This window comes from Tamandua tetradactyla, chromosome 3 (genome assembly GCF_023851605.1).
Source record: "Tamandua tetradactyla isolate mTamTet1 chromosome 3, mTamTet1.pri, whole genome shotgun sequence".
In the NCBI taxonomy this organism is placed as follows: domain Eukaryota; kingdom Metazoa; phylum Chordata; class Mammalia; order Pilosa; family Myrmecophagidae; genus Tamandua; species Tamandua tetradactyla.
Window position 1 is genome coordinate 42,777,483 of NC_135329.1, and position 23,586 is coordinate 42,801,068.

The following is a 23,586-nucleotide window of genomic DNA, read 5'->3' on the forward strand; positions in this document are numbered from 1 at the left end:
CTTGTTATTAGAACTTTTCAATTATGGTAAAGTAGAGGGAAGAGACAAAAGACAAAGTAATTAAGATTCAAGATGGATGCAGGTGATTTCTTTTCTTTAAAAATCCATTTCTTGTCAAGTTTTCCTTCCACACTTGGAGCTGCTGTTTCCTTTTGGGTTGATCTGGACTGCTTACCTTGAGCCCATCTCATTTCCTTTACTTCATAGTCTGAATTCCATAGTAATTGTATTTGAGAGAGAAGGAGAACCACTTTAGGATTGGAAAAAGTTACAGTACTTTACCCAAGAATGGAGTGTTCCATCCCTGCACAGTAAATGGTTCCACCTCCAGAACTTTTTGTGCATCACATGCACTGAATGTTCTGTTTTATTCCCCTCCATGTGTCATTGTCCAGCACAGGCTGAAAATAGCTCATGTCCCTTGTGTGGCTAAAGGCAAAAGAAAAAAAAAAAAGCTTTGTTTCTAAACCTTCACCCAACACACTTCCCTCTCCTAATCACAGGTGACAAACTGACAATAGAGCCTTAGTCAACAGGCTCCAGGAAGTGGAACACGTCTCTCAGAAATGAAGAGTTGACTCTGGGATGAAACAGGTGGACACAGGCCAGTTGTGTGTAATAAGTACACGTTTTTTACTTTTAATTAAATACTAAACAATAATAGAATAAGTAAATATTTTAATATTAAATATAAAGGTATGTTTAAGAATGGTGCAGATCACGGATCCATGGAATTTTAGGTCTGGGAGACCCCTTTGAAATAATCTTGAACTTCTGATTTCCATCTTGGTTCGAGACAGCCTCAGCACCCCTGGACATGTATGCAGTCTTGGTTGAAGGAATAGTTGGAGACTGAGGGGTGTGCTCTCGCCCCTCAGGCTCGCTTTATTCAAAGTTTATTCTAGTTTGCTAGCTGCCAGAATGCAGTATACCAGAAACGGAATGGCTTTTAAAAAGGAGAATTTAATGAGTTGCTAGTTTACAGTTCTAAGGCAGAGAAAATGTCCCAATTAAAGCAAGTCTATAGACATGTCCAATCAAAGGTATCCATCCAGGAAAAGATACCTTGGTTCAAGAAGGCTGATGAAGTTCAGGGTTTCTCTCTCAAGCGAGAAGGCACATGGTGAACACAATCAGGGCTTCTCTCTCGGCTGGAAGGGCACATGGCAAACATGGCATCATCTGCTAGATTCTCCTTCTGGCTTCCTGCTTCATGAAGCTCCCTGGCAGGCATTTTCTTTCTTCATCTCCAAAGGTCACTGGCTGGTGGACTCTGCTTCTCGTGGCTATGCCATTCTGCTCTGTTCTCTCTGAATCTCTTATTCTCCAAAATGTTTCCTCTTTTATAGGACTCCAGTAAACCAATCAAGACCCACCCAAATGGGCAGAGACATGTCATCACCTAATCCAGTTTTATAACCACTCTTGATTAAATCACCTCTCCAGGGAGATGATCTGATTACAGTTTCAAACATACATATTGAATAGGGATTATTCTACCTTTATGAAATGGGATTTTGATTGAAACATGGCTTTTCTAGGGGACATACATCCTTTCAAACCAGCACAGAGCCATTCCAATTGTATCTAATTTCTAAATCAGTGTTCCCCTCTTTGGAAAAATACTTTAAACAATTCAGTTCCACCCTCTTACTTGATTTGGTCAGATAATCCAGCCCTCAATCTTCTTTTAACAATCAAATGTTGAAAAGCAGTAAAAGCCCTTGTGATGACATGAACTTGGATATAACATAGATGGCAGTTGACTTCCAGATTCTATCCAGCCCCCCTGCTTAGTGGGATGGTAGTGACAAAACTTTTTATCTTGTTGGGGACCAGGGAAGGAGTATCAGGAAAGATCAGCTTTTGATTATTTGGGAGTCGATTTGGTTGTGAACAGTGTAGATTTTAGTAACTTTATTTTTGCGCATTTTTTTGACAGTTCTGAACAACTGCAAAGTATTCTTCATTTAGTTTGCAATGACATTACCCCATATTCTACACAATTGAATATTTTGATAATATTTTTTGCATTATGTTGGGACTTTAACGACATGTAATGACTTTTGAATAGGGAAGAGTTCTCATTTTAGATTAGAGTCAATAGTGAAAATGAAAGGAACTGCAATCCCAGGAAAAAAAAAATAGGCACGGGCTGTTTGCTTCATTTCTGCCTGTCCTGGTTAATATTCAACTCTAGCAAGTGCTCTGGTATGGCCCCAGGTCCTGGACATTGGTCACTGAGGGCTTTCAAAACCTGTGAAAGGCATAGCATAAGCTGGTTCCTCCTTGCTCATTCAACTTCAATTCCCCTAAATTCCTGTTCAATACCTTTGACTTGGTTGGGTATGTTTTCCATAATAAAAGAAGAATTGTCCTATTGCTGATTAGACACTCTTTAGATGCTGTTACTATGCTCAGCATTTTATATACATGAACTCATATATCCTACCCTTTATAACACTTCTAACTATTCATTTTCCCATTTTAAACCTGAAAGAATTGTGTGTGAGAGAAACTAAGTAATTTCTTGAAAACATAGAGCTAATTGCTAAGGGGATTTGGGTGTTAAACTGGGTCTATGTAAGTCAAAAAGTTATGTCTGTAACCACAGGGGTTATTATTGCACTTGCCTCAGAATCCAGGTTCTAATTCAGATCTAGAAAGCTGAGCTCTCTAGGGGTGAGGACCAGGAAGATTGTAGGTAACTGCAATGGACATTGAAGTATGAGGACCACTGTTTTTGCCTTTCTGTCTGGTAAAAATGTCATGGCTATTGCTGTCTCTGAGTTTCATTCATGCTTCCTACCTTACCCATGTTTCCTTGAGAAATTCTACCCATCCTTCAAGTCCCTGCTTGAATTTTACTTCTTCTCCATCTTTCTTATAAATATTTAGGCCATACATATCCTCCTGAAAACTTCCTTGTTACAGGACATTTCTCTGCACAAAGGAAGCTCAATATCTGCACTCTGACTGACTAATCACCCCTCTCCCTTCCATGCCTTTTGTAAGAAATTTAATTAAAACTGTTTTATTTTCATCTGGGTAATATTTTTACACAGTTTCAAAAATGAAATACTTATTTGAGGCTTTTAATAAACCATAGCAGCTCCCTGAATCACCCCTTTACACTGCCAATTTCTGCTACAATGATTTCAATTTTTACATTTTTCCTCTAAATAATATGTTATCACCACTTGTTTTAATTTATCAATGCTGTCAGAATACAATATACCAGAAATGGAATGGCTTTTAAAAACAGAATTTATTAAGCTTCAAGTTTATAGTTCTAAGGCAGTAAAAATGTCCAATCTAAGATATCCAGAGGAAGACACCTTAACTCCAAAAAAAGGCTGATGATGTTCAGGGTTTCTCTCTCAGCTGGTAAGGCACATGACATCATCTGCTAGCTATCTCAACTGGCTTCTTCCAATGGCTTTCCCAGGAGCATTTTCTTTCTTTATCTCCAAGGGTCTCTGGCTGTGTGGGTTCTAAAGCTTTTTTCTAAAATTGTTCTTTCTTAAAGGACTCCATTAAGCAACCCCACCTTGAATGGGTGGAGATATATCTCTATGGAAACCACCTAATCAAAAGGTACCACCCACAATTGAGTGGGTCACATATCCATGGAAGCAACTAAAAAGAGCCCACTCAGGAATATTGAATGAGGATTAAAGAACATAACTTTTCTGGGGTACACAACAGTTTCAAAATGGCACACTACTATTCCCTGATTTCTGAATCTTAGAAAATTTACCTTGACTCTCTGTCAGAGAAAATGAGGATTTAGCAGTTGGAGAAAACATTTCCCCACCATGCCCTCTCCCATAATATTCCCTTACCTATAACTCTTATTCAAGTTCTATCACAGTTTTTGGTTAAATCAATACCGAAATTTATATTTCAATCATTTTGTGCATATTATTCAGAGAGGACCCACTAGTTTCTCTAACAATACATTTTCTTCCTTGTACCACTTTTTGCTTTTCCTAAAGTTGATGGTCTTATTTTTCTGTTTGTTTAGTTTCCCATATTTTTAGCACTGTTTTTTCCAAAACCCTCTAATGAAACTGTAAAACTTTTTTCAAAATATTAAAAGATACCAGATCAGCTGTCATTGCCACTGATTTCTCCTGTGGGACATCTCTTCTAGAGTCTTCTGCCCTGCAGCTTTAGTCAAGCTTCATCACTCTCCAAGAGAATGGTCCCCCTATGTGTCTGAGTTTACCTGCAGAGCAGATTCATCTTAGTGATGCACTCACTTCTCTTTTGAACTGGGCCTCCTGTTTTGTTTGTAGATCCCATGTGGTCTTGTTTCTAAGGTTACTACCTTCTTGGAGGGATCCCATCACCTAGTAGCTTCTTGAGAAAAGACAATGCTTTTAATGCTGTGCATATCCAAGAATACCTTTATCCTATCCTCACAATGGATTGATGGTTTGGAAAAATAGAAATTATTTCTTTCAGAATTTGAAGGCTTCTGTCATTTTCCTATTATATCTAGAATGGCTATTGAAAAATCCAGCACCATTCTGATACTTTTGTTTTTAGTTACAGAAGTTGTAGGTTTACAGAACAGTCATGAATAAAATATAGGATTACCATACACTACCCCACTACCAACATCTTCACTGATAAGGAATATTTGTTACAATTTATGATAACAATTTTCATAATTGTACTATTAAAATTCATGGTTTAACTTAGGTTCACTGTTTGTACAGTGTAGTTCCATGGATTTTTTTTTAAATTATGGTCTGTTACCATAGATATAATCAAACATGTCCCTTTTTAATCAAATTCAGATACAAACGTCAATGCTTTTAGTTCTATTCGCAGTGTTGTGCCACCATCACCACCATCCATTACCCAAATGACTCCATCATTCTAAACAGGAACCCTGTACATTTTAATCCTTAACTTCCCATTCCCTTTCCCCACACTATCCCCTGGTAACCTATATTCTAGATTCTGAGTCTATGACTTTGCTTATTCTAATTATTTCAAAACAATGATATCATGCAATATTCGTCCTTTTGTGTCTCAATTATTTCACTCAACATGATGTCTTCAAGGTGCATCCATGCTGTCATGTGTCAAGATTTCACTTCTTTATATGGCAGAATTATATTCCATTGTATGCATATACCACATTTTGTTTATCCACTCATCCATTGATGGACACTTAGGTTGCTTCCATCTTTTAGCAATTGTAAATTATACTGCTATGAACATCAGTGGGAAAATCTCTGTTCGAGTCCTTACTTTCAATTCTCTTCAGTATGTACCTAGCGGTGGGATTTTCTGCTCATATAGTAGTTCTATATTTAGCTTTTTGAGGAACAACTATACTGCATACTATAGCAGCTGCCACCATTTAACATTGTTACCAGCAAAGAAAGAGTGTCCCTATTTCTCTGAATCCTCTCCAACACCTGTTATTTTCTGTATTGTTTTTTTCAATAGCAGCCAATCTAATGGGTATGGAATGATATCTCATTGTGGTTTAGATTTGCATTTCCCTGATGGCTAATGATGTTGAGCATCTTCTCATGTACTTTTTGGCGATTCGTATCTTTGGAAAGATGTCTATTCAAGTCTTTTGCCCATTTTTAAATTAAGCTATCTGTCTTTTTGTTGTTAAGTTGGAGGATTTCTTTATAAATTCTGGATATTAATCCTTTATCAGATTTGTGCTTTCTAAATAGTTTCTCCCATTATATAGGTTGTCATTTTTATTTTCATAATAAAATCCTTTGAGTCGCAAAAATTTTTATTTTTGATGAGGTCCCATATTTCTATTTTTCCTTTGAGCTTTGGTATAAAGTCGAAGATGACATACCTAACACAAGGTCCTGAAAATGCTATCCTACTTTTAATTCCAGAAGTTTGATAGTTCTAGCTCTTTAGGTCTTTGATCCAGTTAGAGTTGCATTTTATATATGGTGTGAGGTAGGGGGTTGTCCTCTTTTTTCCTTTTTGGAAGTAGAGATTCAGCTTTCCCAGCATCATTCGTTGAAGAAACTGTTGTTTCTCAATTTAGTGGTCTTTGCCACCTTGTCAAAAATCAATTGACTGTAAATGTGAGGACTGATTTCTAAGCTCTCAATTCTGTTCCATTGATTTATATGTCTGTCCTTATATCAGTTCCATGCTACCATGCTGTTTTTTTTTTGTTGTTTTTTGTTTTTTGTTTTTGTATGTTGGGTGGTGGGGATATATTTCATTCATTTTCCAGGTGAATATTCAGTTATCACAGCACCATTTTTTTGGGGAAGGAGGCAGGGGCAGTGCATGTTCTAGGAATCAAACCCAGATCTCCTGCATGGTAGGCAAGAATTCTACCACTGAACTACTCATGCACCCCCAGCTTGCTGCTTTTATTTTTATTTTTTTACAGTCAACTAAAAGCAATAAATTTCAAAGCAATCACAACAGTTAATTGTAGAACAGATTGAAGAGTTTGATATAAGTTATAATTCCACAATTTTAGATTTCTATTTTCAGCTGCTCTAAGATACTGGAGACTAAAAGAAATATCCTTGTAATGATTCAGCAATCATATTCATTTGTTAATCTCTACCTTCTCTTTATAACTCTGCTATCATCTTTGATCTTTCTCTCACTCTTTAAGGGTATTTGGGCTGTGCCCATTCGAACTTTTCCACATTGGAAGGGGCTGTCAATAATATGGGATGGGGGATGCAACTAGTTGATGTTCTGGAGAGACTGGGCCTTCTGTATTTCAGGACTTATCTGGTCTAGGGACACATCTGGAGGTCAGAAGTTTCTGGAAAGTCACCCTAGTGCTTGGAACTTTTGTAGAATCTTATATATCATCTTAGGTGTTCTTTAGGATTGAATGGAATGGTTTTGGTTGGGTTTTGTCAAGTTATGATAGATAGCAATGTCTAACTGAAGCTTGCATAAAAGTGACTTCAAGAGTAGCTCCTCAAATCTATTTGAACTTTCTTAATTAGTGATATCTTATTTTTACACTTCATTACCCCTTTTTAGTCAGCATAACATTATTGATCCTGTGGTGTCAGGGCCAGGCTCATCCCTGGGAGTCATCTCCCATGACACCAGGGGGACTTCCACCTCTGGATGTCATGTCCCATGTAGGGAGGAGGGCAGCAGTTTCACTTGCAGAATTGGGCTTAGAGAGAGAGAGTGGTCCTTTGAAAGTAACACTTAGGCCTTTGGAAGTAATACTATAGGTAAGCCAAGCTTTTCTACTACATGCATAAGCTTCACAAGAGTAAGCCTCAAGATGGAGGACTTGGTCTAATGATTTGGGTGCCTTAATGTTTGACACAATATCATGGGTTTCCCCAGTGGTAAAATTTGATAGTTCCATAAGATAGTGCCAATACTTTTTGACTATCTGTTTCATATACTCTAGGATATATCCAGGCATTACATTCAGCTATAAAACCTCTTCTTATTCTGGGCTTCCTGTGTTTGGATTGTTCAAATGATCTATAAGAGATGATTATGATTATTGGATTATTATATAGATATTACTTTTAACTTTCTGGTATATTGGGAAATACTGGAAATCTCTGAACAGCAATCCTGCTGCCCTGATATCTAATAATGATTATATAGCCTTTATTTTCTGCCCTTGTGATTGTAGAAACCTTGTGATCTTGGTACAACCTTCTCTTGCACCCATTTATTCAGTTTTCAACTTTAGACACTTATGATCACTAAAGACAACCCCAATGTTTATTTTTTTATTGAGAAATCTTCACACACATACAGTCCAACTACAGTATACAATCAATGGCTCACAAAAAATCACATAGTTCCATATTCATCACCATGATAATTTTTATAACATTTGTGTCACTCCAGAAAAGAAATAAAAAAGAAAAAAAAGTACCACTACAAATCAGTCTACTCATTTTTTTTACCCTTTATCCCTTCACCCATTATTTACCTCTTTATTTATTTATGCATTTTCATTATGTTTTTACTTATATATGCATACCCTGGATAAAGGGAGCATTAGACAAAAGGTTTTAAATATCACATGCTCACATTGTAAAAGTTGTATAGTCATACACTCATCTTAAAGGATCAAGGTTACTGGAACACAGTTCAACAGTTCCAGGTCCTTCCCTCCAGCCACTCCAATACACCATAAACTAAAAAGAGATATCTATATAATGCATAAGAATAAACCTCCAGAATAACCTCTCAACTCTGAAATCTCTCAGTCATTGAACTTTATTTTGTCTTATTTCTGTCTTACACTTTTTGAGCAAGAAGCATTTCTTAATCCTATGATCCCAGGTCCTGGCTCATCCCAGGAGTCCTGTTCTACATTGCCAGAGAAATTTACACCTGGGAGTCATGTCCCATATAGAGGGAAGGGCAGTGATTTCACCTGCTGAATTGGCTTAGAGACAGAGGCAACATCTGAGCAACAAAAGAGGTTCTCTGGGAGTGACTCTTATGCATAAGTATAAGTAAGATTAACTTCTTTGTAGGAATAAGTTTCATAGGGGCAAGTCCCAAGATCAAGGTTTCAGCCTATTGAAGTGCTTGTCCCCACTGCTTGCAAGTATATTATGAATTCCCCAGATGATGAAGTTTAATACTTCCTCCTTTCTCGCCAGTCCCCCATTGGGACTTTGCAATACCATTTTATTCTCTGTCCCAAATAAACACTTTTGTGTATCAAGGAACATTTCCAGGAAAGTAAAAAAGGCAACCTATACAACGGGAAGCAATATTTGGAGATCACATATCAGATAAGGGGTTAATATTTGGAATACATAAAAAAAATTCTAAACTCAACATCAAAAAGACAAACAACCCAATATAAAAATGGACAAAAAACATGAGCAAACACTTTTCAGAACAGGAAATGCAAATTGCTAGAAGGTAAATGAAAAGTGCTCAACTTCACTGGCTACTAGGGAAATGCTAATCAAAACCACAATGAGATATCATCTCACACCCACTATAATGGCCACCTTAAAAAAAAAAAATAGAAAATGGCAAGTGTTGGAGAGGATGTGGAAAAAGAGGAATATTTGTCCACTGCTGGTAGAAATGCAAAATGGCGCAACCACTCTGAAAGGCAGTTTGGTGGCTCCTCAAGAAGTTAAGTATAAAATTGCCATATGATCCAGCAATCCCATTACTAGGTATACATTCAGAGGAACTGAAGGCAAGGATACAAATGGACATTAGCACACTGATGTTTATAGTGGCATTATTTACAATTGCAAAAAGATGGAAATTGCCCAAATGTCCATGAACAGATGAGTGGTTAAACCAGCTGTGGTGAATATATATGATGGAATATTATGCAGCTGTAAGACAAAATAAAGTCATGAAGCATGTATTAACATGCATAAACACTGAGGATACTATGCTTAGTGAAATTAGCCAGAAACAAAAGGACAAATACTGTATGGACTCACTAACATGAATTAACATTAATGGCTGAACTTTGAGAAAGTTAAGGACAAAGGTTATCAAAAGACAGAAAGAGGGTAGAGATTGAGCATTTGGTGCTTAATGAATACAGAATGTGCAATAGGACTGACTATAAAAATTCAGAAATGGATAGCACAATGTTAGCTGATGTTAGCACAATAATATAAGTACACTGAATGAAGTTGAATGTGAGTACGGTTGAGGGAGAAGAGCTGAGGGCATGCATAACACCAGAAGAAGACAACATAATTTAAGAATACTTAGAGTGGAAAATTATGGTAATTAAATGTATAAATACAAGAATATTTTTGCATGAGGGAGAACAAATTGATGTCAACATTGCAAGGTGCCAAAAAATAGGATGGTGTGCCAGTTTGAAGCTATTATGTACCCCAGAGAAACCACACCTTAACCCTAATTCAATCTCGTGGGGGCAGGCATTTTTTTTAATCCTGATTCAAATTATAGGACAGACAATGCCTATAGCTGACTTTGATGAGATTTTGTACTGGTTTTAACTTTGTGTTGTAGTTGTATTGTTACTGAAATGTTTTAAGACTTTGTGATATTGTAATGGAGTGACTATATTTTGTATATGGAAAAAAAAGGCTTTTTGGGAGTCTAGAGGGCAGAATGTGCCAGTTTAAACTATTATGCACCCCAGAGAAGCCATGTTTTAATCCTGATTCAATCTTGTGGGGGCAGCCATTTCTTTTAATCCTGATTTAAGATTTGAGGGCAGAAGCTTTTGATTAGATTATCTCCATGGAGATATAATACACTCAGTTGTGGGTTTGACTTTTTGATTAAATGGAAATGTGACTCCACCCATTCCAGGTGGGTTTTGATTATTTTACTGGAATCCTTTTAAAGAGGAAACATTTTGGAGAGAGCCAGAAATGACAGCAGAGCTGAGAGAGACAGCTGACAGAAACTTCAGACCAGAGCTGACAGGCTGAGAAGAGAGCACGGATGTTTGGAGATGTGTGGAGCCCAGCAAGCATTGCCATGAGATGTTAAGGAAGCCAGAACCTGGAGAGAGCCAAGGGAAGCCAAGAGATGAAAACCAGCACCAGAGAAGCAAAGTGAGGAACCTCCAGGGGAACAGAAGCTGAAGGCGACTAAGCTCAGGGGCAAGGGACCAGCAGAATGCCAGCCACAAGATATCCCAGCTGACAGAGGTGTTCCAGGCACATCAGCTTCCCTTGAATTAAGGCATCTTTCCCTGGATACCTTGGTTAGTTTTTATGTGTGTGTGTTGGGGTGGGGGTGGGGGAGTGGTGGTGGTGGTGTATGGTCCAGGAATTGAACCCAGATCTCACATATGGAAGATAAACATTCTACCACTGAAGCACCCATGCACCTCTTAGTTTTGCCATTTTTATAGTTTAGAACTGTAAGCTTGCAACTTATTAAATTCCCTTTTTAAAAGCCATTCCATTTCTGGTATATTGCATTCCAGTTGCTTAACAAACTAATGCAAATGGTATACAGGAAAAAGTACAATTGATGCAAGCTAGGGTCTATAGCCAATAGTAACATTGCAATATGCTTCCACCGAAGGCAACAAATACATTATGCCAAAACTAAATGTCAACAAATGGGGGATATGGGTGAGGGGTATGGATTCTTTGCAAAAGTAAAAGGAGTGTTTTCATATAGATTATGGTGGCAAAGACATGACTATTTACTAAGGTTGGATTGTCTGTGTGAATAAAGTTGTTAAAAATGTACAGAGAGAAACAAGTGTTAGAAAAATTGTGGAGAAAGAAGTGTACCTGTTTGCTGTTGATAGGGAAGCTGACAGGTATAACTCCTCCAGTGAGCAGTGTGGTGTTTCCATAATAGGCTAGGGTTGGGTTTGCCATATAATCCTGCAGCCTCATTGCTAGGTATATACCTGGAGGAACTGAGAGTGGGGACAAGAATGGATATTTTCACACTGTTTATGGTCACAATTCACAATGGATGGAGGTGGCCTAAGGGTACAACAGCTAAGTGGTGGAAGGGGGAAAAGATAAGTGGTTGAAGGGGGAACTCAGTTGTCATATGACAGACTACTTAGCAGCTGCAAGAGGGAATGAAGTTGTGAAACATGCAACTAGTGAATGAACTTTAAGGACAGCATGTTGAATAGAATGTCAGAAACAAAAAGACAAATATTATCATGACTCACTCATATGGACTAACTAATATACGAACTCAAGAACTGAAGACAAGAGCATGGGGGTATGAGTTTGGCGCCTATTGTTAGCGGTCCTAGAATGTAAGCTCTTACTGTAGTCACACCTATTCCAGAGTCATAACTGTTATTTCTAAATTCTGAGATACTGAACTATTTTTTGTATAGCCTGGTCATTCTCTGAAACTTCAGGTATTTTGTGACACCTGTGACTCAGAGTTAGGGTACTGAAGCTATGAAAGTCAGCTTAACCCCATACACCAACTGTTAAAAAATATCATCAGACTTTGACTAGAGCTATGAATGAAGCTGATCTGTATAGGACTAATGTAAATAAAGATACAGGGTAAAGGGTAATATGCTCCATGTTTTAAAACTTCAACTTCTATGTGAGATCAAAGGGAAAGACGTTTATTTGGTGCAAAATTTATATTTTTGCTAGTGCACTATCTAATTTAATTTGTATGGCCAGTTTATTTCAACACCATAATTACATGGAATTTTGAATAGGATGTGACATTGTGTTGGTTTGTACAGGTTGGTGTGATGCCCTGATATATCCTAATGTTTATTAATGAAGAGTCTTAGGTTAGTCCAGAACTAAATCACCCCAACTCCAAAGTTATCTTGATAGATCTAACCAAAATAGGCCTGCCTGACTTGTGCAGCAGCTTAGACTTTATTATATAAGTCACTTCTATATCATTATAATACTAAAAATCATAACCTATCATCATATTAAGGTACCATTTTCTTAAATATGTTCTGTGACTAAGCATGCAATTGGTCTGTACATGCTTAATCATTAAATCACCTCTAGTGACATCCTCTGGGGCCATTGTGCTCATTATCCTAAAACTCTCCATCTTTTAATGTTATAAAACTATCAGAATTACTGCAGTTCAGGGAGACAGATTTTTGGGCTGATAGGCCATGTAATCTCCTGCTTTATGTCTAGTAATAAACTTTCTCTCTTTGAAGCATTGGTGTCTCAGATATTGGTCATTTGAGTGCATGGGTGAAGTAACAATAGTGTAATCAATATATGCCACTATTTTTCTTCATGTTTATCCTGTTTGATATTCTCAACTTTTTGGATGTGAATATGCATGCTTTTTGCTAAGTTTGGGAACTTGCCTGTCTGTTTTGGTTTCCTAAATTCTGCCAGGATGCAATATACCAAAAATAGAATGTCTTTTATAAAGGGAATTTTTAAGTTACAAGTGTGCAGTTCTAAGACCATAAAAATGTCCAAACTAAGGCATCCAGAGAAACATACCTTGACTCTGAAGAAAGAGCAGTGTCTGTTAGAGCCTGTTACATGGGAAGGCACATGGCTAGCATCTGCTCATCCTTATTTCTGATTCCATTGCTTCTGGCTTCTTGATTCCAAGTGTCTGTGAGCCTTCACTTAGTTTCTCTTGGGCAAAACTCTGGGTTTTATCTCTTAGTTTAGCATCTCCCAGGGCCAGAAATTATCTCTCTTTAGTTTCTGGCTATTTCTGTGAGTCTTTGCTTAGCATCTGGACTATTTCTACCTCAATCTCTAAATGTCAGCTCTCCAACATCTTTCCCTAGTTTGGCTATTTTAAGGTTTCCAGTAAACTAATTAAGAACCACCTTGAATGGGCAGGGTCACATCTTCATCTAATTAAAAGGTCACATCCACAATTGGGTGTGCCACATCTCCATGGAAGTAATCTAATCAAGAGGTCACACCCACAAGTAGGTGTCATATCTCCATGGAAACAGTCCAATCAAACTTTCCACCCTGAACAATAGGTCTGCCTCTACAAGATTGGATTAGGAAAGAGGACATGGCTTTTCTGGGGTACATAACAATTTCAAACCAGCACACTATCATTATTTCCTTGACTATTCCTTCTGCCCCTTTCTTTTTTTCTTCTCCTCCTGGGAGTCCCATAGCACATACACTGGTGTGCTTGATGGTGTCCCATAGCTTTCTTAGGTTATTTTTGCTTTTAATACTTCTGTTTCTTTCTGCTTCTCAACATGACTCATTTGAAGTGTCTTGTGTTCAGGTTCACAGATGATTTCTTCTGCCTGTCCAATCTACTCATGATACCCTTTTGCACATTTTTCATCGCAGTTACTGTGGTCTTCAACCCCAGTACTTCTTTTTGATTTCTTTTAAAAATTTCTATCTCTTTTCCTAGACTCTCATGTTGTTCATTCTTTGCTTTCCTGATATCCTTTATTTTTTTCTCTGTACTTCCCTTCATCTCTTTGAGCATTTTTAAGATGATCTTTTAGAAGGTTTTGTTTGGGGTGGGCCACGGTGGCTCAGCAGGCAAGAATGCTTGCCTGCCATGCCTGAGAACCCAGGTTCGATTCCTGGTGCCTGCCCATTTTAAAAAAAAAAAAAAAAAAAGAAAGAAAAAAGGTGTTGTTTGGTATTTCCACATTCTTGTCTTCTTCATTGCTGATTTCTGTATTTCCCTCCTCTTCCTTGAATGGGCCATCTTTTCCTATTTCTTTGTTTGTCTTATACTCTTTTGTTGCATATTGTACACTTGAACATTTTAAAATGTTAACGCTGGGATTTACTCTCTATCATGTCTGTTTTTTTTTTTTCTTTTATAACCAGCTGGTGATGAGACAGAGATTTTTTTGAGCTGCAGCCCTCCCATGAAAATGGTCTGCACAGGTGTTTGCAGGGTTTTCCCTCTCTTTCTAGGCCTTTGTCTTGTCCTGCACTTTGCTTGTTGGTTGTTTTAGAGTTCACCTGTTTACAGGCATTTGGTTGTTCCCTCTGTTTCTTAGGAGACTGACTTCCTGTCACGTCTCAGAAAATAAAACATAACATACAAAATGGATTCTGTGGCATGGGAGCCCTTTCAGTTTCTCTCCCTCAGCAGCTTTTCTGATAGGACCTGATGTTCCAGCAAGATAGATGAGCAGGAACGTGACAATGCCCCATCTGCCAGAGGCCAAACCATATAACCGTAAGCATGAACTCATGATCTGCACCAGCCTGATATCTCCTGGCGATGCCTGAGGCCACACATCAACCCCCACCTCTCTTGGGGCATTTTTTCCTTTAAAGCCACAAGCTGTCAGAAAGGGAGCTGGAGCCATTTCTCATTTGCTAGCAGGTTTTGCTGGCTCCCACCTGCCTGCTCTCTCCTTGCTTTCACTCTGTCTCTTTCTTTTTCTCTAGCAATAAACTGTTAAGCTTTAACTCACTGTCTCATGTGGAATCCTTTAATGAATCCATACCTAACACCTCCCTTTCTCAAGTATTTGATGCTGGCGGGCCTTTGCCCTGGACTGTCTATAGTTTTTCTCTTTTTTTTTTGCATGGGCAGGCTCTGGGACTCGAACCCAGATCTTGGGCATGGCAGGTGAGAATTCTGCCACCAAACCACAGTTGCTTGGCCCACCATTGCACCATCCTGTCTATAGTTTTTTTAAAATACTTTTTTCATAGTCTTATGCTGCTTTTGCCTGGAGGGAAAATTCTGGGAGGAGAATCACTCTGGAGAGGACTTCCCATGTTAGTCTATCCCATCCAAAACAGGGCCAGGGACCCACAAAAGAGGCACAGAAAGGCTTCAGAGTGACCTGGTGAGGGGATCAAGGAGAGTTTAAAAAACTTCTCTGATGGCTTCTCAACACTGTGTTTTCTTGGCCTGCCCAGAAAATGAAACCCTTCTGCTCAATGTAGCTTGTAGCTTTGAGGAAGCTCTGCATCTCCAAATCTCCACCACTTCTGCCCCTATCTGGGGAGTGTTGAAACCGTGGCTGCCACCACAATTTCCAGAATGGTTTTGAAACAATGGTTGCTGCCATCTTTGCTCCTGGGTGATTTGAAATAATAGTCAGAACCAGGAGCCAGCAATCCAAATTCTCTAATCAAAAGCCTTGATCAGTGATTGGTGGAGCCTATCCTTGTTCTTGGTGAGAGGAGTTTCACATCCCTGTCACCAGCAGCTAGCAAGGGTTTGGAACCCATGGTAGAGTTCCATAAAAGTGGGGAATGGGCACTGGTGACTGCTTCATGGAGAGAGCAATTCATTTGTCCCTTATCATGGTTTACCAGTGTCTTTCACCCTGGATGATGTTCAGCGTTCTTCTGGGCTCTGAGTTTCAGAATAGTTGTTACAGACAGTTCCTGCCTGTTTAACAGTTATTTTGGTGGGAGGCTCCTTACTCCACCATCTTCCCAAGAAGTCTCCCTCTCTATTCTCATTATTAATTCATTGTAGACAATCTTTTTCTCCTGCCTCTCTGGAGCCTTTTGGGATTTAGCACATTGATGTCCTCAAATCGCACAAGGATGTACTTTAGTGTGGAATACCTTTGAAATTCATTTTGAAGGGCACTCAATGAATTTTTCTTTTAATTTTGAAACTCATAAACTTTGTCTCTAGAAGATTTTCTTCATCTTTTAAATTGGGTTATAATTCACATACAAAAAATTTACCCTTTTAAAATGTACAATTCAATAGTTTTTAGTACTTTCACAAGGTCATGTAAAAATAATCATGCTCTAGTTTCATAATATTTTTATGAGCTCCTGTTCTCCCCCAACAAACATGTCCTTTACTCCCCAAGCCCTAACACTCACTAATCTACTTTCTGTCTCTATTAATTTGCCAATTCTGGATATTTCATATAGATGGGATCACATAATAAATTCTGTTCAGGGTTCATCCTGAAGTGGTAGCATGTATCAGCGCTCCTTTGCTCCTTTTTTTTTTTTTTTTTGCATGGGCAGTGTTCTAGTGTGCTAGCTGCCAGAATGCAATATACCAGGAACAGAATGGCTTTTAAAAAAGGAATTCAATAAGTTACAAGTGTACAGTTCTAAAGCTGAGAAAATGTCCCAATTAAAGCGAGTCTATAGAGATGTCTAATTTAAGGCATCCAGGTAAAGATACCTTGGTTCAAGGAGACTGATGATGTTCAGGGTTTCTCTCTCAGCTGGAGGAGCACATAGTAAACATGGTGGCATCTGCTGGCTTTCTTGTGGCTCTACCAAAGGGACTCTCTCCAAAATTTTTCCTCTTTTATAGGACTTCGGAAACTAATCAAGACCCACCCAAATGGATGGACACACACCTCCAGCTAATCCAGTTTAACAACTACTCTTGATTAAATCTCATCTCCAGGGGATGATCTAGTTATAGTTTCAAACATACAGTGCTGAATAGGGATTAGAAGAAGTGGCTGCCTTTACAAAATGGGACTAGGATTAAAACATGGCTTTTCTAGGGTATGTACATCATTTCAAACCAGCATAGGCAGGCACCAGGAATCAAATCTGGGTCTCCAGCATGGCAGGCAAGATTTCTGCCACCGAGCCACCATTGCATTGCCCCATTTGTTTTTATTGGTGAACAATAATCTAATGTGTGACTGGCTATACCAATTTAGTTTATCTATTCATTGATTGATGAAGTGTTTCCATTTTTTGCCTATTATGAATAATGCTAATATGAACATTGGTGTATAAGTTTTTAGGTGAGCGTATGTTTTCATTTCTCTTAAGTATCATTTCTTCTTACAGAAGAATTGATGGGTCATATAGTAATTTTATATTTAGAATTACTTTTTGAGAAACTCCAAAGCCATTTTCCAGGGCAGCTGCACCATTTTGAACTCCCATCAATTATTTTTTTGATACTATTCTTCTGTTGTCCTTTTTCTTTCTTTGTTGAATTTCATTTTAAATTGAGGATAAATTAACAAAATCAACACAGCTCCTTCAACAAATAAATAACAAAAAAAGAGATATAAGGAGAATTTATAAATTATACATACTTACATATATTGACTAATCCCAACGTGCGGATTTAATTTGGGTAAATAGATTGGCAAGATTGGACACAGATTGTTGGTTGCTCTGCCAGTTAAAGATACATGTGTCTGTTATATTCTTTTTGTTTGTTTTCATGTAATTTTCCATATAAAACTTAAATCCATGGAAGCCCAGCCTGCATGGATGAGTTTGGTGTACTGATAGGAGAGCACTTGAAAACCTGGCACCTCTGGATCTTAGGTGGGGACACCCCTCAAATATCAGTCATTTTCTCTCCGGGATTTTCTCCAGAGATGAAGTATCCATTCCCCTGTGGGGGGTGGGTTATAATCTAGAATCCAAGTATTTTAGTTTGTTAATGTTGTCAGAATTGCAATATACCAGAAATTGGTTGGCTTTTATAAAGGGAATTTATTGTCACAAGTTTACAATCTTGATGCCATAAAAATGTCCAAACTAAGGCATCCAGAGAAAGACAACTTGTTTCAAGAAAGGACCAATGATGTTTGTGGTTTCTCTGTTAGCTGGGAAAGCACATGGCAGTGTCTGCTAGCTTTCTCTCTTGGCTTCTCATTTCAAATGACTTCCCTGGGGGAATTTTCTTTCTGCATCTCCATATGTCTCTGTATGTGTCAGATCTGAAGCTTTTCCCAAAATGGCTCCCTCTTAAAGGACTCCATTAAATGACCCACATTGAATGGGTGGAGACAAATCTTTATGGAAACAACTTAATCAAAAAGATCCCACTCAACAATAGTGAATCAGGATTAAAGAACATGGCTTTTCTGTGGTACTCAACAGTTTCAAATGTTCAAACCAACCAGTGTGTGGTATTTATCCCAACAGCTGTAACAAACTAAAACACAGTCACTCAAAGATTTGTTGTCATCTCTCATCTGTTTTTTCTTTTCATTTCTTTTCCCTTTAGCCTACCATTTTCACACCAAATTTATTTCTTAATTGTCTTTTCAGTGGTGTTTTAAGAAATGGTAGTGATAAACCCATATTGATTTCACCATTTTTAACTGGCATCCCAACAATTTCAAATTCCAAAAAAATATAACATTAACACTGAATTTAAGGCATCAATATCAACCATGTAGGTCAGTGGTTCTCAAAACTAGATGCTTGGGCCCTCCAGAGAAAATGTGGCAATGGCTGGAGACATTTTGCTTGTCTTAACTGTGAGGTGCTACCAGCATCTTGTAAAGGCCAGAGATGCTCCTTAACATTCTATAATATACTGACCATTCCTTACAACAAATAATTACCCATGCCCAAATGCCAGTAGTGCTGAGGTTGAGAAATACTTTATTACTCTTAATCGCCAACATTGTTTTGGATATTTCATTAGCTAGAATTTTAAAGCGAGAACTGGATTCATTCATTTTACAAAAGCAGAAACCAGAACTCACGAGCTAATTCATGCAGTGACGGTCAGTGAAACTAACTCTGAGTTCTCTATCCATTTCAAAATACCTCCATGGCCTCCGAGCCAGCTCTCCCGAACCATTAAGGAAATAAGGTTCTCAAAGACCTCACTCCACCCCAGCAGGGGCAGCACATCCCACAAGGTGAACAGTGAAATTCACCTGGCCTTTCCTGATCCCACAACTTTTATTTTGTAGACTCATGCCCTGGTAGCAGGGTTGAAAAGGACAATTTTTAAGACCTCAAATGTTTCCTGGAAGAAATCTTGCTCTCATCAACTTACTTCCCAAATTCTTTATCATCTAAGTCAGTCAAAGCCAACAGCTGTGGGATGAGATGGGATGAGAGGATAAAGTTTCTCTCATTGTTTCTGAACAAGGCTTTATATGTTCAGAATGCCATACTTCATACAGATTCCATCTCGTACTATTCAAAATTTTCTGACTTCTCATGTTTACATCCCAGGGTCACATCAGTATACATCTCTTTCACTTTTTCATTCTGCTGTCCCACCATTGGTCCTGCCTGGCCATCTAACCATAACCTTAGGAGACATGCCAAGTCTACACTCTTCCATGCAACTTTCCTTAATTGCTTCAGAATGCTGTGTCCCCTCTTCTCTCAACTCACACAGCCTCATATGTCACTAAGTCACCTTGAGGCTAGATTATAGTGTCATTATTGGCTGTAATCTTTACACTCATTTTTCTCATCCTCTTGATTTTGTTTTATACATTTTATTTTATCTTTAATTTCTTGCAGTGTGTTTGTGTAAGACATGAAAGTCCTTACTGAAAAAGAAAGGTTAAAGAAAGAGATAAAAATATATTTCACCTGTGCTGCTGGCTACAGCATGTACCCTTATGATAAAATCCTTCTTTGAGAACAATGACTGAGTCCCAGGCTCCATCCTCCAGGCAAAGTCTTTATCACCCATCAGGTCAAGGGTCGATATCACTGAGAATTTTAGTTTCTATGCTTTCCTGTCCAAACAACTGTGGGAGAGTTCTGTGGGTAAATTCTCAGAGTCCTTGTCAAATCAGATTATAAGTTCAGATCTGGGTGCAATTCAGGGAATTTTCCCCTCTACTCTTTCCCAATAGGGCCCTGAATTATTTGTTAATATGATTTAGGTGTGCACCAGTCTGAAACTGTTATGTACCTTAGAGAAGCCATACTCTTTAATCCTAATTCAATATTTTTGGGTGGGATCTTTTTATTAAGTTGTTTCGATGGAGATGTGACCCACCCAATTGTGGATGGGATCTTTTGCTTAAGTAGTTTCCATGGAAATCTGTCACCACCCATTCAAAGTGGGGTTGCTTACTAGAGTCTTTTAAGAGGGAGCTATTTTGGAAAAAGTTTCAGAGCTGATGCAGACAAGAGAGATTTGGAAGTGCAGAAAGAAAATGCACCTCCCCTCACCCCTGGGAAGCCATTTGAAATGAGAAACCAGGAGAGAAAGCTAGCAGATATCACTATATGCCTTCTCAGTTGACAGAGAAACTTTGAATGTCATCGGACCTTTCTTGACTCAAGGTATTTTTATCTGGATGCTTTAGTTTGGACATTTTTATGGCCTTAGAACTGTAAACTTGTGACAATAAATTCCCTTTATAAAAGCCAGTCCATTTCTGACATATTGCATTTCTGGCAGCATTTACAAACCAAAATAGAGTGAGATTAACTCCAAACCAGGCATCTGATGGTACAGTTACTGTTTATAGGATTGGTACCTTATTGAGGTCTAAATTAGGCACCACATGATATTATTCTTCGTCTCACTAATAGATTCAGAGGAGAGCAAGTAGCCTAAATTGTTCCAGATAGAGTGAAACACGGGCTTTTATTGGTTGGTGGGAAACAGATCTTATTTCTCATATTCTAGTCTTTGATGAAGAAGAGTACAAACCTTAGCAGCTATTCATAGGTATTTTGCATCCACAAAGGGGTGACATCCTAGGAATGATGCCAACCTCACTGAAGGGAAAGCAGAAAAAACTGAGTCTTGGGTAGCATTACTTAGTCTCTTTGACCTTGAATCCTGTTCTGTCCCTGAACTCTCCAGCTGCATCAGTAAATTCCCTTCCTATGTAAGCTAGTTTGAGCTGGATATTTAGTTATTTGCATCTGAAGGTATCCTAAGAAGCTAATGGTCACGAATTTTAATCTGAGAACATTTACACAGTGTTTCTCTGAGGCAATCATTTCGGGTTGCTTTGAGAGTCACAATAAGGATTGTGAAGCAATTGTTTATACTGCAGGACATTGTGATTAATAAGAAGTTTCAGTTTATGGGATATCATAAAGAACAGACAGAACTAACGGGGACAGTGATCTAAGGCTGTGGAGTAAGTATCCTGCATTCATCTTGCCCCAAACCAGAAGCATAGGTGGGAGGCTGCAAAGGCTGGAGGAGAAGCAAATAGGGCAGAGGGTTAGAAAAGAAGATAAAATAAAGAATGGAGTGTTACTTCCAAGAAAAAAAAGTATAATACCATGGGGCAAAAATCACCTAAAGGCATGATGAATCAGGGGAAGCTTGGATTGTCTGAAACCAGAAGAATTAAATGGCAATTAAAGTCATAAAAAAAGCATCATTATTCTCTGCAAGTAAACTCAGTGAAATTGCAATGGAATCTAGAAAACTGTGGCAGATATATCTCATGGGGAAGGGCTCAGTGTGAGACAGGAACTGCAGTTGTTGAGCAGCTTGCTACATGGTGCATCATAGGCACACAGGCTCAGGAAAAACAGAAACTTCCTGCAAATAACTGCATTATTACTTATACTGCACAAAGGGTACATGAGAACAGTGGAAGATTTCCTATCATGGTCAGTCTTCCAGACAGGCCAACTGCTCAGGTCATGGTTAGTGGACGGTAGCTCCGCATTCCCCACTTCACATCAGAGAGAAGAGACATATCTGTGCTGTTTGAGTGTTGAATATTTATCCACCCTAGGAGCAGAGTCCCTGCCAATAGAGTTCCTGTTCTGGTAAGCATCTGGGGCTGCTTGCTCCTTGTTTCTACATTCAGAGGTGGTCAACCTTTTCATAAGACCTAACATCTTCCCCGGGCTGTGGAAAGGAAACAGACTGAAATATCTGCACACAGTAGAAAAGAGGGTAATCTGGGGAGACGGCCCCTGAGTGTGTGCCTGAGGTTCAATTCAGTAGCAGAATTGAGCATACCTGATGGGCGATTGAGATGTCTGGCATTGGTGAAGTGTGATGATCCCTCTATCTGGGTTGCAAAGCTGGGAAGAACTGATTTTCTTCTGTTCTCTTGCTTTTTCTTTTCATGATGTTTTGGAAGAGGAGCACAGACAGGAATACATTTGCTCTAAAGTCACACAGAATAGTTGGGGCTGAGCAAATATGAACTAGATCTATGAAAATCCAGGGCAGAATAAAAAGAAGGATAGAAACCTGGGGGGTTGCAAAACAGAGAGTTGAGAACTAGCTGGGCAGACTTAAGAGAAATTCAGACAAGGAATCTGAGAGGATGACTGAATGTTCAGAAGAAATGGAAAGATAGCCAAAGGCAAGACCCAAGGATTTCTGCCAAACTGGTAGATCTGTTGCCTTGAGAGGATGTTTTAACCCAAGGCAAAGCAAAATGGACTTATGGCCCAGATTGGATAATATCTTCTTTACCCCCGGGAATGTAGCAGAGTTTACAGAGTACCATTTAGCCTGGCCTGGGAGCTGACATAAGAATAAATATTGCCATGATTGCATGAGTTAGGGTTAGAGGACAATCTTACCCCGTGGGAAGTAAATGAGTTACTGTGGGAAGTATTTGGAACAGATTTTCATGCTCACATGAGTGCCATCTCTAATTTAACAACAAGTTCCTAGTCTTACTATTTACATTAACTATATCTAGTAAAAACCACAGGATTTCCTTACAATGCAGTTCAATTACCTGTGCACTGGACCAGAGATTGAGTTTGCAGTGGTGAATGTGATTGGGAGGATACCAATATGAGGGAGAAGGGGCAGGGAGCCTTATCCCCAAACCGCGCTTTGGGAGAAAGAACTTTAAAAAGCAAAAACAAATATACCTTATAGGGAAAGAAATTTAAACTCCCTTGTGCCAATGTCCTCACACGTGGGTCAAATGATATAAACATGAAAGTCCCTTTCAACTTACTTACTGGATAAGTTTATACATCAACCGAGTAAGGAGAACTGGGGAGAAAGACCCTCCTTTTGAGTTTGTTATAAGGGAGCCACATTTCTTCATGGACAAGTAAAGACTGTCCCATAAGAACTTATACATATACATCACACAACATCACAGCTGAGAGACATTCTCCCTTTCCCTAACTGCATTTTCTAAGCATGGCGGTATGTTTTTAATAGAAACGTAAAAAATCGAGCTAACAAAATCAGAACCTCACAGATAGTCTTTAAGGAGTGGCCACTCCCTGGCCAGTGGGACAGGCCTCCTGTGCCCCATCCTCCCACCTGCAGTTTCAGGCAACTCTTTTAACTCTACTTCTTTAGATTGATTTAAAAAAAAGTACTAATGGCTCATAATGATTCCCATGGTAATATGTTTCAGGGAAAGGATGCAAGGGTTTACTTCACGAATAAATTTCAGCCTTTTCAGCCTGACACTCTCTTGTGGAAGTATTCCCCAGGGATGACAGACTACGCAGTTTGTAAGAAATGTAGTTCTGAGAGTAAAAATATTTCAAAGAGTTAGAACTCCTCTTAACA

The 23,586-nt window shown here is 38.7% G+C and overlaps 1 long non-coding RNA gene across 1 annotated transcript in view; it reads left to right on the forward strand.

Moving 5' to 3' along the window:
* The first annotated feature begins 370 nt into the window (after positions 1-370).
* The window catches only part of LOC143677260 (uncharacterized), a 52,072-nt gene continuing 28,856 nt past the window's right edge, over positions 371-23,586 (forward strand). Inside the window, exon 1 of the long non-coding RNA XR_013172481.1 lies at positions 371-611. This is a non-coding gene — a long non-coding RNA (uncharacterized LOC143677260). The remainder of the gene's footprint in view (positions 612-23,586) is intronic.